Source organism: Emys orbicularis, chromosome 12 (genome assembly GCF_028017835.1).
Source record: "Emys orbicularis isolate rEmyOrb1 chromosome 12, rEmyOrb1.hap1, whole genome shotgun sequence".
Classification (NCBI taxonomy): Eukaryota; Metazoa; Chordata; order Testudines; family Emydidae; genus Emys; species Emys orbicularis.
Genome location: NC_088694.1, coordinates 55,090,258 through 55,107,550, shown reverse-complemented (window position 1 = coordinate 55,107,550; position 17,293 = coordinate 55,090,258).

Here is a 17,293-nt window from a genome sequence, read left to right as displayed (position 1 = left end):
GAGGGCAACAAAAATGATTAGGGGGCTGAAGCACATGACTTATGAGGAGAGGCTGAGGGAACTGGGATTGTTTAGTCTCCAGAAGAGAAGAATGAGGGGGGATTTGATAGCTGCTTTCAACTACCTGAAAGGGGGTTCCAAAGAGGATGGATCTAGACTGTTCTCAGTGGTACCAGATGACAGAACAAGGAGTAATGGTCTCAAGTTGCAGTGGGGAAGATTTAGGTTGGATATTAGGAAAACTTTTTCACTAGGAGGGTGGTGAAGCACTGGAATGAGTTACCTAGGGAGGTGGTGGAATCTCCTTCCTTAGAGGTTTTTAAGGTAAGGCTTGTCAAAGCCCTGGATGGGATGATTTAGTTGGGATTAGGTCCTGCTTTAGCAGGGGGTTGGACTAGATGACCCCCTGAGGTCCCTTCCAACCCCGATATTCTATGATTCTATGATTCTATGACACGATGGAAAGGAGCCATGACCGGGATGCACTGCAGTGCAGGGTTAAAGAGAAGGAGTAGTGGAATGCCTACCACAAAGCCCACGAGGCAAACCATGCTCCTGTGCTGCCCCCACAACCTGCCGTTTCTACAAAGAACTGGACGCGATACTTGGGGGCGACCCCACCTCCACACTGAGGACTGCCATGGACACTGCAGAGCCCAGTGCAACAAGGCAGGGGGAAGAGGAGGAAAGCGGGAGCGAGGGTGCTGAGGAGGAGGAAGACACCCAAGCATCCCTATTTGAATGCAGTCAGGAGCTGTTCTCAAGCCAGGAGGAAGGTAGCCGGTTGTGGTGGCCGGTGCTTAAGGAAGGACAAACACCAGAGGACGTGTCCGTTAAGTGGCTTTTATTTTGGAAAGGGAGTTATTCGGTGGGGGCTCTTGGGGCGAGGAGGGTTAGGGCTGCATGCATGCCTAGATGTGGAATAGGGTGTTGATGTGCTCTCTCACATCACGGTAATCAGCCTCAGTGATGTCTTCAAAGGTCTCATCCAGAACTTGGGCAATGCACTTGCGCAGGTTTCTCGGGAGAGCCACTGTGGTCCTTGTCCCAGTCAGGCTAACATGTCCGCGCCACTGTGCCGTGAGAGGTGGGGGGGACCATTGCTGCACACAGGCAAGCTGCATAAGGGCCAGGGCGGAAGCTGCATTGTAATAAAAGACCCTCCCTTGCTTCCCAGGTCACCCTCAGCAGCGAGATATCTTCCAGGATGAACTCCTGTGGAAAATGTGGGGACAGTGTTCAGTATAGGGGCCCCCTGCAGCTGTTAGCTCTCCCCAAGGCACAGAAACCCAGAGGACAGTACAGCCGTGAAACAATCAGTCACGCTTGACCCTGTGCTTACTCACCATTTTGGGGCTCCTGTGGGTTATGTGGGCTCCCATTGGGATGGGCAAATTCTGCTATTGTGTAGACTGTGCTTGTCTTTAAGTTCGGCCGAATCATTGCTCTGTCTGGTGTGAACAATGCTGCCTCTGTTAGGTGATGCATTTTGCCTTTACGGATGCAATCTTGAGAGAAAAGGCAGGAATAGTGCAGCCACGTCTGTGCCCTGTGTGACGTTTGACTGTGAATCCTTCCTGCACTTTCAGACTAGAATCTTTTCTTCCCAATTCTTCAGTACAGTTTCGCTAGCTATACACAGGGCCGGCTCCAGGCACCAGCCGAGCAAGCAGGTGCTTGGGGCAGCAGATTGTTGGAGGCGGCATTCTGCCCAATCCTAGGGCGGCACGGCCGCTTTTTTTTTTGTTTTTGTTTTTGCGCTCCCACCAACCTGTAGGGGGCGGCGGCGCGGAGAACCAGAGCGCCCTGCAGGGCAGTCATCTTCCTTCCCTCCCCGCAACCGGAGCGGAGCCCTCGCGGCAGGAGGCGTCACAGCGGGAGGGGCCGTGTGGCAGCGCCCCTGCTGTAGCCCTGGCCGCCCTCTTCTCTCTCTCTCCCGCCCGCTCCCTCCCCCTCCCCCAGCCGGTCCCCCTGCACCCGCGCTCCGGCGGGGCCGCAGGTTGTTTTTTTTTTTTTTTTTGCTTGGGGTGGCCAAAAAGCCAGAGCCGGCCCTGGCTATACAGGGGTTTGGTGTAGCTCAAATGATCCCAGGGGAACTACACTGATTTACTTCTGGTGCGGGATTGACCGAATTCCTTTTCCTTGACATCAGGCAGATTTTGCAGTAATTGAACACGGGGTAGTCCGACTGGAGTAAAAGTAAGAAAAACACTGAGCTGTTTAGCAAAATTCCTCCACTTTCCCCACAAGGGGCCGCTGTTTTACCACTGACTCGCCTCTCGGGCAGAGCTGTCACAGGCTGGCAGTTCAGAGCCCCGCTGTTTAACGTGGTCTCGGATCCCCCCGACCCGCAATTTCTCCTCCCCCTCCCTCTCCAGCGCTGTCAGCAGCCAGAGAGCCGAGTGCGGGGGCAGTACCGGACTGCCTGCGTGGTTAGCACCAGTCACTCAGCAGAGGAGACCAGCGCCAGTAAGCAAAGAGCTGCCTATGTATTTAAGGCATCACCTCCCTGAGTAAAACCTCTCTCTCCCAGCTACTCCTCACAGCTGGGGAAGGCGAGGAAGAAACTTGGTTCCTGGCTTTGGGACGAAAATTCTATCCCACTTCATCCCTGAAATATGTTCATCCCCTGGGTATCTGTTCTTACAATACTTCCGATTCTGGGTGAGTAACGTATCTGCACCATTTCAGCTCTGTATGGGACTAGATGGTCATCTGGTGTAAAAGGTTAGGGTTAGGGTTAAGTTGCTTCCAGTTCCAGGCGATGCGGAGTTAGCCCTACTTTCTTTTTGTAACCATTTGTTTATAAACCTTCCCCTCCCTCCAGTCTCTGGAAGCTTGGGTGGTAGATAAACATTGCAGGTTCAAGCCAAGAGCCGTCTGTGTGTCTGTGTAAACTTCTATTTTTCCCCAGAAGGTGCTAATGGAGAGTCCGTGACACAACCTGATGACCGAGTGACAGTGTCCCAAGGGGAACCAGTGCTGCTGAAATGCACCTATGACACTTCCTATGGTTCTCCTACGCTCTGGTGGTACGAGCAGCACCCAAATGAAGCCCCTCGCCTCTTGCTGGGAGACTATGAAGCGTCCAGTGATGAGGAGAGAAGGAGCCGGCGAGGGTTCTCCGCCACACCCGACAAACAGGGGAAGACCTTCCACCTGAAGAAAAGCTCCAGTGAACAGCGCGACTCCGCCGTCTATTACTGCGCCATGCGCGGCACAGTGATTGCACCCAGCAGGGTCGCTGCACAGAAACCCGCTGGGGGAAGAGGAGGCGGCACTAAGGATGTGTGGGTCAGAGCCCCAGAGGAACAGACTTTGCACAGCGCCAGTGGAGTCAGTGAATCCCATCCCCCGGGTGTAAATGTGCAGAGCTCCAACGGGGTCAACGGGCCAGACCCCAGACTGTTGGGACTGGGTGGAGCTCAGTGGAAGCAACTGATCCAGTTCCTCAAAATGCTTAAAATCAGCGAGGAATTGCCCAGGAGTCAGCTGAGCTGCACTGGTTCATATCAGCGGAGGATCCGAGCCATTAAAGTAGGACATTGGGGGTCTCAAAAAAATTGAAATGTTCCACATTCCTAGAGGAAACAGAATATAAATCTCGTCTAATTTATCAACAATTTCCACCTCCCATAACTGCCCTTGTGTCTATTGTGTGAAGGTTTTGCTGGTTTCAGAAATGCAGTGATCCAGAAATTGAAGTGAAGTCAGGAAAGATAGAAATATCGGAATTACAGGTGTGGCGCAGACCAGACAGCCGTCTAGCACAGTATTTGCTCCCTGACTGTAGTTACTACCATCTACTTCAGAGGAAGGTGAAAGGCACTTCGGAGTGGGTAGTTATGAGGTAACTTCCCTTATAGGAGGTTTTCCCTTAGCCTTGTGCAATTATATGTATTGATTTATGTCTTGAAGAAGGATTTCCTTCACCTTCCAAATTTTAAAGTCTTTTTAAAGTAAATTCTGAAAGTTTATGTTTAAAATCTCTAATAACGTCCCAAGGTTTATTTATCCTGGCATATACAGTCTATGGTGCATGTCCCCACTAAGTGCATTAGGTCGGCAGAGTGCGTCTTTAATACTGTGGGTAGCATCGACTCAAGGAGTGGTGCACTGTGGGTAGCTATCCCACAGTCCCTGCTGCCCATTGGAATTCTGGGTTAAGCTCACAATGCCTGATGGGGCAAAAACCTTGTGGCAGGTGGTTTTGGGTACATGTCGTCAGTCTCCGCTCCCACCTTGAAAGCAAAAGCAAACAATCGTTTTGTGCGTTCTTTCCAGGAATTACACTGATTTACTCCAGCTGCGGGATTGACTCTAATTCCTTTTCCGTGACATCAGGGAGATTTTGTAGTAATTGAACACGGAATAGTCCGACTGGAGTAAAAGTAAGAAAAAATACTGAGCTGTTTAGCAAAACTTCCTCCACTTTCTCCACAAGGGGCCGCTGTTTTATCACTGACTCGCCTCTCGGGCAGAGCTGTCACAGGCTGGCAGTTCAGAGCCCCGCTGTTTAACGTGGTCTCGGATCCCCCCGACCCGCAATTTCTCCTCCCCCTCCCTCTCCAGCGCTGTCAGCAGCCAGAGAGCCGAGTGCGAGGGCAGTACCGGACTGCCTGCGTGGTTAGCACCAGTCACTCAGCAGAGGAGACCAGCGCCAGTAAGCAAGGAGCTGCCTATGTATTTAAAGCATCACCTCCCTGAGTAAAACCTCTCCCTCCCAGCTCCTCCTCACGGTACCATTGACGAGGATTTACAGAGCAGAGAGAATCACTCGTGTGAAGTTGGCTTCATGCTATTCTGACAGCTGGTTAGCGATACAACATTCATTTTAAAGGCACCTTTTATAGGACAGAATTCTTGCCTTCCTTAAACTGGAGCTACTAGCCAAGAAGACAAATAAATTCTTTCGGGGTTAGTAAATTCGTTTTATTTAGTCAAAGAATCATGAACCCAAGGATGGCTCCAACTTGGCTCTCCGCTGTTATAGTCACAACTGTTCTAAGTGAGTAACAGTCAGTGTTGTCAAATTTGTTACATTCTATCGAACCATGTCTTCATCCTGCCTTCATCATCTAGTTTGTCTGAACGGCTGAGATCACGAAGTGCTCATATTACATCCGATTGTATCTAGTGTGTTTGTATTGTCTATGAGGGTTAATGTTTCCTGTTGTATCCGAGTATAAAGATTACATTTCTATTATAGCGGAATGTATGTCTTGTGTGTGTGTTGTCTCTGAGCGCCAATATTCTTTATTATATCTGAGTCTAGAAGTTATTTTTTCTTGCATGGTCTCTCAGGGTATATTTTCTGTTTCTATTATGTCTTAGTGACAACTGCGTTTCTGTTGTATCTATGTGTTTATCTACCATGTTTTTGCTGCGCTGTTTGTATCGGTTACATTCATGTTGTCTCGGAGTATATCAGCTCCGTTCTATAATAGCTGAGTGTGTCTGTTCTGCTCTGTTCCTCCCACAGAAGGCACCTATGGAGCAGACTCAGTGACCCAAACTGAAGGCAGCGTTATCATCTCCCAAGGGGACCCGGTGCGTCTGAACTGTACCTATCAATTTTCTCTCGCTGCTAATGTTTATCCCTTCTGGTACGTGCAGTTCCCCAACCAGCCCCCCAGGCTCTTTCTGAGGGACCTGGGACGGGAGAACTCGGATGAAGGGATCAGAAAAGGGTTCGATGCCACCCACGATAAAAAGAACAAATCCTTCCACCTGTGGAAACCGTCCAGCGAACTGAGCGACTCCGCGACCTATTACTGCGCCGCGAGCAGCACAGTGACACGGAGCAGCAGGGTCGTTGAACAAAAATTGCGCAGGGGCTGTGAGGGCATTGGAGTCGACTCCGGGGCAGAAGGGGGGTGGGGGGAGTCTGCAGATCTTTAACAGAAATCTCTCTCTCCCTCACACACACTTTAGCGCTCTTTTTTTTTTACGTCTCTGCCCTAATTCGCAGTTTTAGCATCTCGGGAACGAAGGAGAAGGTCATGCATCACTGGCCTAAGAGAAAAGCACCTGCTTTAGGTAAAACCAGGAAAGACCAGAACACATCTACCCGCCCATGAACAACTCCGGTGAAAGCTGCCCCCAGACCCGTTCTTGAAGGAAAGTGCAACCAGACAGTTCAATGTCACTAGAACTAAACCAATACACACACAAACTCCCCCACGATCACGGTGTGGGGAAGTTCATATTCTATAGGAAAACTGGTACTGAATAGCTGAGGGATCTTCATCTGCCCTGGATACATAGACACAGAGAGAGAGAGAGAGACAGACAGACAGACAGACAGAGAGAGTCTTTACCAGAGCGTCCCACCGCTTACATCAGAAAAATACTCGCTCGCTCTATTGACAAAGGTGTCAGAAAATTTGCCACGAGGGGGCGCTGTGGTGTTAGATAAATAATACAAGTAACAGCCTGTTCTTGTGTCCCCTGCTCTCTGCCCGCCCCTGGCGCCAGTCTAGCCCACTTCGCCCTTCAGACTCTCCCATTTCTGACAGTACCATTGGGAAGGATTTACAGAGCAGAGAGACTTACTCGTATAAATTTAGGTTCATGCCTTTCCGGCAGTCCCTGCTCAGAGCTAGAACATTCATTTTAAGGCACCTTTTATAGGACAATATTCCTGGCTTTTCTAAATTGGAGCTACCAGGCACGAAGACAAATCAATTCTTGCGGGATAAGGGAATTAATTCTGTTTAATAAAAGAATCTTTCAACCCAAAGATGTCTCGAACTTCGGTCTTCGCTGTTATAGTCTGAAAAGGTTCAGAGAAGGGCAACTAAAATTATTAGGGGTTTGGAACGGGTCCCATATGAGGAGAGATTAAAGAGGCTAGGACTTTTCAGCTTGGAAAAGAGGAGACTAAGGGGGGATATGATAGAGGTATATAAAATCATGAGTGGTGTGCAGAAAGTGAGTAAGGTCAAGTTATTTACTTGTTCCCATAATATAAGAACTAGGGGCCACCAAATGAAATTAATGGGCAGCAGGTTTAAAACAAATAAAAGGACGTTCTTCTTCACACAGCGCACAGTGAACTTGTGGAACTCCTTGCCTGAGGAGGTTGTGAAGGCTAGGACTATAACAGCGTTTAAAAGAGAACTATATAAATTCATGGAGGTTAAGTCCATTAATGACTATTAGCCAGGACAGGTAAGGAATGGTGTTCTTAGCGATGGACGGCAGGAGAGAGATCACTTGATCATTACCTGTTAGATACACTCCCTCTGGAGCACCTGGCATTGGCCACTGTCAGTAGACAGGATACTGGTCTGGATGGACCTTTGGTCTGACCCAGTACTGCCATTCTTATGTTCTTATGTTCTTATAGTCACAGCTATTCGAGTAGCATTCTCTGTCTCATAGAATCAAAGGACTGGAAGGGACCTCAAGAGGTCATCTAGTCCAGTGCCCTGCACTCATGGCAGGACTAAGTATTATCGAGACCATCCGTGTCCAACCTGCTCTTAAAAATCTCCAGTGATGGAGATTCCACAACCTCCCTAGGCAATTTATTCCAGTGCCTAACCACCCTGATAGTTAGGAAGTTTTTCCTAATGTCCAACCTAAACCTCCCTTGCTTCCTCCCTCCCTCAGCTTTGTTACATTCTATGGAACCATGTCTGTATCCCGTCTTCCTAATTTAGTTCATTTCCCTAAAATCACGAAGTGCTTATATCCGATTGTATCTATTATATTTATACTCTTTATAGTGTTAGTGCTCTCTATTGTACTTGAGCATAAATATTATTTCTATTATATCTGACTGCATGTATTTTGTGTGATGTCTCTGAGTGTCAATATTATCTGTTATATCCGAGTCTAAATATTATGTTGCTGTTCTATCTGATTGTATCCATTTATGCTTACATGGTCTCTCAGTGCAGACTTTGTGTTTCTATTATGTCTTAGTGAATCTACTACGTTTCTACTATATCTGTGTTTATTGATATGTTTGCTGCGTTGTTGGTATCTGTTACATTCATGTTATCTCGGGATGTATCAGACCCGGTTCTGTTATATCTGAGTGTGTTTGTTCTGCTCTGTTCCCCCCACAGAGGGCATCTATGGAGCAGACTCAGTGACCCAAACTGAAGGCAGCGTTATTAGCTCCCAAGGGGATCCTGTGCGCCTGAATTGTACCTATCAATTTTCTGAATCTGCTATTCCTTATCCCCGCTGGGATCTTCCCTTGCCCAGGACGCATAGACAGACCGACAGAAAGTCTTTAGAAGACCATCCTCACGTCTTGTATCAGAAAAATACTCACTATTTCCATGAGAAACGCCGTTTTACTGGCAAAGGTGTAAGAAAATCTGCTGCAATCATTTCCCACTTGTGATCACATTTTGCCACTTGGGGGCGGTGTGATGCTAGAAGATAAATAATACAAGTAACAGCCGGTTCTTCTCTCCCATGTTCTCTGACAGCCTAGACTCCTTTGCCTTGCAAACGTTCCCATTTCTGACAGTACCACTGAGAAGGATTTACAGAGCAGAGAGAATCACTCCTGTGAAGTTGGGTTCATGCTGTTCCGACAAGTGGCAGCTCCTGCCCAGAGATACAACACACGTTTTTAAGGCACCATTTACAGAACCGAATTCTTGCCTTTTCTGAACAGGAGCTACTAGCCAAGAAGACAAATCAGCTCTTGTGGGATTAAGAAATCAGCTCTGTTTAGCCAAAGGATCATTAACCCAACCAAGGATGGCTCCAGCTTGGCTCTCCGCTGTTATAGTCACAGTAGCTATTCTAAGTGAGTCACAGTCTCTCTCTCGGCTTTGGTACATTCTGTCGAACCATGTCTTCATCCTGCCTTCAAAATGTAATTTGTTTCAGAGCCTAAGATCACGAAGTCCTTATATTATATCCGATTGTATCTAGCATGTTTGTATTGGCTCTGACTGTCAATATTCTCGATTATATCCGAGCCTAAATATTATTTTTGCTTGCATGGTCTCCCAGTGCAGACTCTGTGTTTCTACTATGTCTTAGTGAATCTACCGCATTTCTATTGTATCCGTGTTTATCATGTTTCTGCTGCGTTGTTGGAATCCGTTACCTGCATGTTCTCTCGGAGTGTCCCTGCTCCGGTTCAACTTTCAGTGTGTCTCTTCTGCCCATAGTTTGCCCACCTCTGACATAGAGAGATAAGGAGATTATGGAATCTCCTTTGTGACATTGCACCCCATAATGCTTTATAGAAATATGCTTATGAGGGTAAATATGACATAACTGGAATATGTTTTATGCTACATATGCCATGTAACATATCTTTGCAAAGGTTATGATCTACTGAATATATTCATCCTATTTGTATGCACGTATCATTTTTATATCTGAAGTTATGAGCGTTGGCTCTATGCTTGTATTTATAGTGTTTGCTGTAGGAAGCACATAAGGCAGATTTGGTCAACCTAGTGTGAAGGGGTTATTCAAGTAATTGGAAGGACTTAACTAGCAATAGACTTTGGGAGACACCCGTCCACATCTGAGCTTTCCTGGGAACGTTCAAACGAACATGTAAACAATGGCTTCGGCCGGCAAAACGCTGAATGGTTCATGGACATGTGACTTGCTCAGGTGGCTACAAACTCCATCTTGTTGCTGTGACTTTGCACAGAAGAACAAGGGGGCTTCCACCCACAGGAGAGAGAATATAAAAGGCCCTGGAAGCCTCTCCATTTTGTCTTCATCTGGCTCAAGAGATGGCCTCTCCACCCCAAAGAGATGCCTGAAAGAAACTGGAACAAAGGACAGTAACTATGGGGGTGTGGGTGATTGCTGGACCCAGGCTATAAACTACAAGGTTGGTCTGAAAAGGATTGGGCCCAGACTAGGAAGGATTCCAGGCTGTGAAAGAAGCTTATTGGAACATCTCTAAGAGTGAGATTTCATCTGTAATCAGTTTCTTAATGTATTAGGCTTAGGCGTGCGTGTTTTGTTTGATTTTGTTTGGTAACTTACTTTGTTCTGTCTGTTATTACTGGAAACCACTTAAATCCTACTTTTTATACTTAATAAAATCACTTCTGCTTATTAATTAACCCAGAGTAAGCGATTAGTACCTGGGGGAGCAAACAGCTGTGCATCTCCTATGCAAGGGAGGCTCTTCTGCAAGACTGAGGCTTCGGCCCTGGCCCTTATGCAGCTTGTCTGTGTGCAGCAATGGTCCCTCCCCACCGACGGCACAGTGGCATGGGAATGTTACCCTTAATGGGACAAGGAGCAAAGCACTTCTTCCAGATTACTTGTGGAAGTGGATTGCCCAGTATCTCCGTGAGCCTTGCAAGGAAATCTCTCAGGCCGATTACCGTGAAGGGAGAGAGTCCATGAACACCCTTAGTCCACCTCTAGGCATGTGTCTGTACAAGCACTGCACAGAGCCAAGCCTGCTTTCTGCAACCCTCCTGGCCCCAACAACTTGCCCCCAACAACCAGCCCCCAACACCTCACTTCCCAAAATCAAAGATGCTTACCAGGTGCCTCCTCTGCTGTTTGAGGTTCCCCAAGCACCGACTGCTGCAACTGGCTAGCCTCCTCCGGGGTACAAAAGAGCTCTTGGCTGCATGCATCTGTGGACACAAGGTTGTCCTCTGGGTTGCCCTCCCCCTCAGCACCCTCACCTTCAATTGCCTCCTCCTGGATTGGAGGACTCTCGCCTGGCACAGCCCCTGAAGCATCCATGGGGCTCTTTGCAGTGGAGGTGGGCTCTCCCCCAAGTATTGCGTACAGCTCTTTGTAGAACCAGCAGCTCGAGGGTGCAGAATCAGAGTCACAGTTTGCCTCCCGCGCCTTGTGGTAGGCATTCTGCAGCTCCTTCATTTTCACCCTGCACTGCAATGTGTCCCGGTCATGGCCCCTTTTGGTCATGGACCTTGATCTCTGCCTGTAGGTATCATCATTCCTACAGCTGGAGCTCAGCAGGGACTTGACAGCTTCCTCTCCCCAAACGCTGATGAGGTCCAGCAGCTGACCATTGCTCCAAAGAGGGGATCGCCTGGTGCATGGAGCAGGCATGGTCACCTGAAAAGATGCACTGAGAGCACTCCACACTTCACCAAGCAAACAGGAAGGGGACTTTCAAAATTCCCAAGAATTTAAAGGGCGGGTTTGACGGTTGGTCACCTGAGGGCAGGGCAGTCGAGTTCAAACCAATGACCAGAGAGGCTAGAACAGGCATTGTGGGAGACATCCCAGAGGCCAATCACAGCACAGTAATAGACCAGGGCATCTACACTGGCACCATGGCACTGTAGCCTGGCACAGAAAGCTCTATGCCTCTCATTGAGGTGGTTTACCTAGAGCGTTCCAACTCTCGAGTTTGAGCGCACTAAGTACCTTCCTAGTGCGGACACCTCAGGAGTTACAGCGCCAGGAGCTGATTTAATGCACTCCAACTTGCCAGTGTAGACAAGGCCTAAGAAACACAAAGGACTGAAATATCTGAGTCTTTGGGCGTCTCAGGAACTCAAAGTGTAACAATGTTCATAACTGGACACAGAGAATGCAGATCCCTGTTCTTAAAAACTTTGAATAACTCTGCCATGTTCTATTCCTCATTCTTTACTCTAGTCCAGGTTAGGGGTAGGGTCAAAGGTTAGGGTTAAGGGATTGGGGTATTACATGTATGGCAACAAGTTAGAATTTAGTGTTAAATATATTGTTATCATTAAGGGTTAGGGATTAGGGTTATGGGTATTTTCAGGTTACGGTTAAGATTGGGTTTAAAGCTTTAGGATTGGAGAATGGTTAGAAGCTAGAGGGTGGAAGTTGGGGTTAGGCCTATTTTATGGGTTAGTGTTTAAAATTTGGATTTAGGATTAGTGCTAAGCAGTTAGTGCTAGCAGTAGGTTGGCGTAGGATTATATTTGTAGTTACCCATTTGGGGGGGGGGCGTAATGGTTAGATAAATTGTTGTGGCAGGATAGAATTTAGGATTAGGGCTAGAGGTAGGATTAGAATTAAGATTGGGGTTCCATTAAGCATTAGGGTCAGAGTTAAATTTTTGATTAGGGATAGGGATAGGGTTAGAGGAAATTAGGGTTAGAGTTTTGGATTAGGGTTAGGAGTTGGTATTAGGGTTAGGCAATGGTAGTGTTACAGCTGAGCCTCGAGTTAAGGTGAGAGTTGTGGCAATTATTATGTTAGGTTTAAGGTTAAGGTTGGTGTTATGTTTAGGATTAGGATTTCAGCATTAGGTTATGGCTCTGGGGGAATTAGGGCAAGGTCTTGGGATAAAGGTTCAGAGTTCATAGCAGGGCTGGGGGTTGAAAGCTTGGTTTAGTGTTAGGATTTTGAGTGAGGGTTTAAGGTTAGGGTTAGGGTTGAGCACTAAGGTTGCTCACAATTTAAAAGGTAACCAGGAAACTCAGGATCATAGTGGATCAGGCTCCACCTAGTCTAGTATTCTGTCTCCAGAAGTTGCCAGTACAAGATGCTTCAGAGGAAGGTACGAGGACCTTTCGCTGGATCGATATGGGGGAACCTGCCCTTAGGGAAAATTTATTTCTACACCCCACCCCACTCACGGGACATTATTTTACACCCTGGAGCAGGAAGTTTACTTCCTTTACTCATTCAGATAATATTTTAATTGACCCCTCAGTTTTTATTGTGGGTAAACTAAGTAACCCTATAAAAACCCCTCTCTACTACTTCCAATGTGGAGTCCAGAGAAGGGGAAAGTATTCCAGCTGTCCTGAGAAATATTCCCCACTGGTTAACAGATTAGAACGCAGGGGGTCGCTGTTACACCTGTGAGACCTAGTCCATTTGTCTGTGTATTTCCTTTCCTGGCCTCTGCAGTCTCCTCCTGTAACTCTTCTCCTCAGACATTGTCAAAAAAAGTTCAAGGGGTATTGCAGACAGAAAAGGGACCAGCATACCGCTAGCACAGCTGCTAAACTTTTGCAAAAGCAGAGATATAATCATTTTCAAAGGCATCACACCCAAAGCAAACTTTTGTCTTTGCTCTTCTGTGAAAAAGGACACAGCTGTGGATGTGGAAAAGGGCAGTTTTTGCAAGATTATTAAATGACAAATTATTAAAACGGCCATGCCGCTCGCTTTCTCCTTCATAGTTTTGATAATTGTTTGTTCAAGTGAGTATAGTTTGTTTTGGGAACTTGAACTATTTTATTGTTTTGCATTTATAAGTCATATCTTTTGCAGTGGCCAATACATTCTAGTCTATTTTTCTTTCCTTCCAACCTGTCAATGCCTAAATATGAAACGGATAGCTGAGAGAGACGCAACATGAAGGTTATATAAAATTATTCAAGTGACCAAATGAAAAGGAGATGGGATTCCTTCATGTGTAAACGGTTCTTTATTTCTGATGTAAATAGTGTAAGAATAAAAGGAATCTGGACACCATTTTTAAGGATTGGGGAGGTAGGTAACTGTAGTATAAATCGAAGGAGATCTTTGGAAATGAGGAACACTTGACAAATGTTTCATGTTATGTTTGGCTGAGATTTTGGAAGGATTTTAAGGAAGCGAGGACCCGATCTACAATTCAGTTTGGGACCCCAAATGCCTTACGATACTATGAAACTTCCAGCCCTGCTCAATTTACAATTCTATTTTCTTTTGCAGAAAGGACCCATGCAGACTCAGTAACGCAACCAAAAGGCACAGTTCCCATCCGGGAAGGAAAACATGTACTTCTCCACTGCACCTATGATTACTCTGGGTCTACTCCTATACTCTTCTGGTACGAGCAGTATCACCATGAGGCCCCTCGCTCGTTGCTGACACAATATGAAGCCTCGGACGAGGAGGAGAAGAGACGCAGGCGAGGGTTCTCTGCTACATTGGAGAAAGACTCCAAATCCTTCCACCTGGAGAAAAACTCCAGCGAAGTGAGCGACTCTGCTGTCTATTACTGCGCCATGAGAGACACAGCGAGCAAAGCCCCCGGGGCAGCTGTACAAAAACCCCACTGGCTGAGAAACACAAAGGACTGAAATAGCCAAGACTTCGGGTGTCAAGAACTCAGAGTGTAATCTTTATTCCTTAGTACTTACAATATCTCTGTCTTATTCTGCACCCCTTCCCTTGTTTTTATCCTAGCCCTGGGTAGCATTTGGGTTACAATTAGGAGTAAGGGATTAAATGTTACTATGACTATACCCAAGTGCTTAGAATGTAGGGTTAAATTTATTTGTATTATTGAGGTTGATTAGGATTAACGCTTTGGGTTGGGGCACAGTCAGGAGCTAGAGGGATGGAGATTAGAGTTAGGCCGATTAAGGGTTAGTATTTAAGATTAGGGTTTAGGATTAGCGTTAGGGATTAGTGTTAGCATTAAATTCGGGCTTTGTATATAGCAGGGGTCGGCAACGTTTGGCACACGGCTCGCCAGGGTAAGCACCCTGGCGGGCCGGGCCAGTTTATTTACCTGCTGACGCGGCAGGTTCGGCCGATCGCGGCCCTCACTGGCGGCGGTTCGCCGTCCCTGGCCAATGGGGGTGGAGGGAAGCGGCGCGGGCGAGGGATGTGCTGGCCGCCGCTTCTCGCCGCCCCAATTGGCCCGGGACGGCGATCCGCCGCCAGTGGGGGCCGCGATCGGCAGAACCTGCCGCGTCAGCAGGTAAATAAACTGGCCCGGCCCGCCAGGGTGCTTACCCTGGCGAGCCGCGTGCCAAACGTTGCCGACCCCTGGTATATAGAGTTGTGGTTGGTGTAGATAACTCAGTGTTGGAGTGGGGTAGAAGTTAGTGTTTAGTGTTCTGGTTAGGACTGGGGTTGTTTAAGATTAGGGTCAGGGTTAAATTTATAATTAGGGTTAGAATAAAGTTAAAGTTAGGGGTTAATTTTAGGATTACTGTTTAAGGTTAGGTTAGATTGAAGTCTAGGGCTGAGGTATGTAAAGGGTGAGGTTTATGATTAGGCTTTAGGTTATGGTTAGGGAGAAGCAGTAGGATTCTGAGTTAGGGTTTATGACTGAGATTATGAGTTCAGATTAATATTAAAATCAGGTTTTTATTACCTTTACACTGTCCTAAACTGTACTCACCACCTCTCTCTGCTTCTGGGATCTCTGTGCCGGGTCCGTATCCCAATGTAATCTCAGCACTGCACAAACATTACTGCATTTATCCCACAAACACCACTGTGATGCTGGGAAGTGTTACTACACCCATTTTGTCATATAAGGGGAAACTGAGGTACTGAGTGAGGTTTCTAGAAGGTATGTCTAGCGAGCTCACAAAGGAACTTGGGTGCTGTGAAGCTGAACATGCTTTTAGGTGCCTACAAAAATCTCTGGGATTCACAAAACTCAAGTTGGGTGCTCAGGGTCCCTATACAATGAGTTGGGAGAGACAGACACCTCCAAATGGGACCCAAAAAAGCCAGCAGGCTAGGCAGCTTTTAAAAGGGTATTTAAGTGGCTCCTGGGGTTTTCAAAAGTATCTAGGCACCTAACGCTCATTGAATCAATGAGATTGAGACACCTATTTGCTTTTGAAAATCCCACTAGGTGTCTAAGTATCTTTAAGATCTGCCCCCTACTGAAGTATCTCTCAACCTTTCCAGACGACTGTACCCCTTTCAGGAGTCTGGTTCCCCCTGTGGACCCCCAAGTTTTACTTGATTTAAAAACTACTTGCTTACAAAATCAGACATGCAAATACAAAGGTGTCACAGCCCCACTATTACTGAAAAATTGTTTCACTTTCTCGTTTTGTCTGTGTGAAGTTTTAGTTTCTACTGACTTGGCTAGTGCTTTTGATGTAGCCTGTTGTACAATTAGCCAAATATCTAGATGAGTTCATGTACCCCTTGGAAGGTCTCTGTGCATGCCTGGTTGAGACCCACTGCCCCAAGGGGATTTTTGAAAGCACCTAGGGCATATTTATAAAAGGTTTTTAAGCACGTTAAGAAGCAGACAGTTGCTATCTACATCGCTAGACATCCAAATACCACCAAAATCTTCTCTTTGGTGGGATTTTCAAAATTTCATTACCAGGTTAGGTGCCTAATACCCCTCGGCTTATCATTGGCGTGTCTAAGTGCTATAGTGAGTTATAATAATAGCTTATTTATCAGCACCCACCACAAACACTGGGGAATCCCTTCTGCCCCAATAATAAGGAAATCCCCTAAGATGGAAGTGAAGTCGCAGGGAGTGAGTTATAATGCTCCCTGAATTAAGGTCACTGACAATTAACTGCACAACGTGTACTCATGTCAGGATGAGTACAATTACCTGCCAACGAACACAGGAACAACAATTAATCCAGAGAGGTGAGAAGTCTTTAGGACAGGGATGATCCTTTTATACGTCTGTGTTTGCACACTGCCTATCACAACGGAGTCCTGCTGTAAGACTTGGTCTGCTAGGGGCACCTGGAATCCATGTAATGTACAGCGCCTGTCACAATGAGGCCCTGCTCTAAGCCCAGCCCTCCTAGAATACACTTAAATAACGCAGAATGCTTAGCATAAAGGGGTCCGGGTCCAGGACAGGGGCTGTGCTGTCAATAATCAGTTATAACCCTGAGCTCACAGCAGGCGCGTTCTGTGTGGAGAGGAACAGTGAGATGATTGTTTGTGAAGAAGCGATAAACCAACACTTTGTCCAAAGCGCCTAATCAGGACTGGCTGGTAGGAATCATCTGTTTAAAGCAGATGCCTAAAGCAGCTAAATACCACATCGATAAACACACAGATTTTAAATGCAGGAGGGACCATTGTGACCTTGAAGTCTGCTATCCTGGTATAACACAGGTGAGAGAATGTCACCCAACGATTCCTACTTGAAGCCCATCCTTTGTGGTTGAACTAGAGCAACATGAGAAATTCCATTTAAAAATAAGACTTTGTAGTCTCAGAAAGGTTTCTGAAATGGCTTTCTTGCTGGCTTTTGGTATTTTATTGCATGGTTTCTTACATCCACTAGTGGGCGCCCCGTCTCACACATGGTGACATTTCACATTACATTAGATATTTCTATAACAATAGCTGAGTCAGAAACTGAGAAGTTCCCTTGTGACTTCAGCATCATTAGACGGGCGGGGATGAGAGGAGGAGGTCACAGAAAGAGCAGATCTAAGCTTGAAATCCGGAACTAACAGTTTATAAACACAAAGTGGAAGAACTTTATAATTAAACAAAGACTCCCAGAAAAAGAACGAAGATAACCTTATGCTGCAAAATGCTTTACTACTTGGCTCTACAGCTCTATTTTCTGCTTGATTACTCAGGTGAGAAATGTTTAGTTTGACTGAATTTATATATATTTAAGGTTTTATAAAACGTAAGA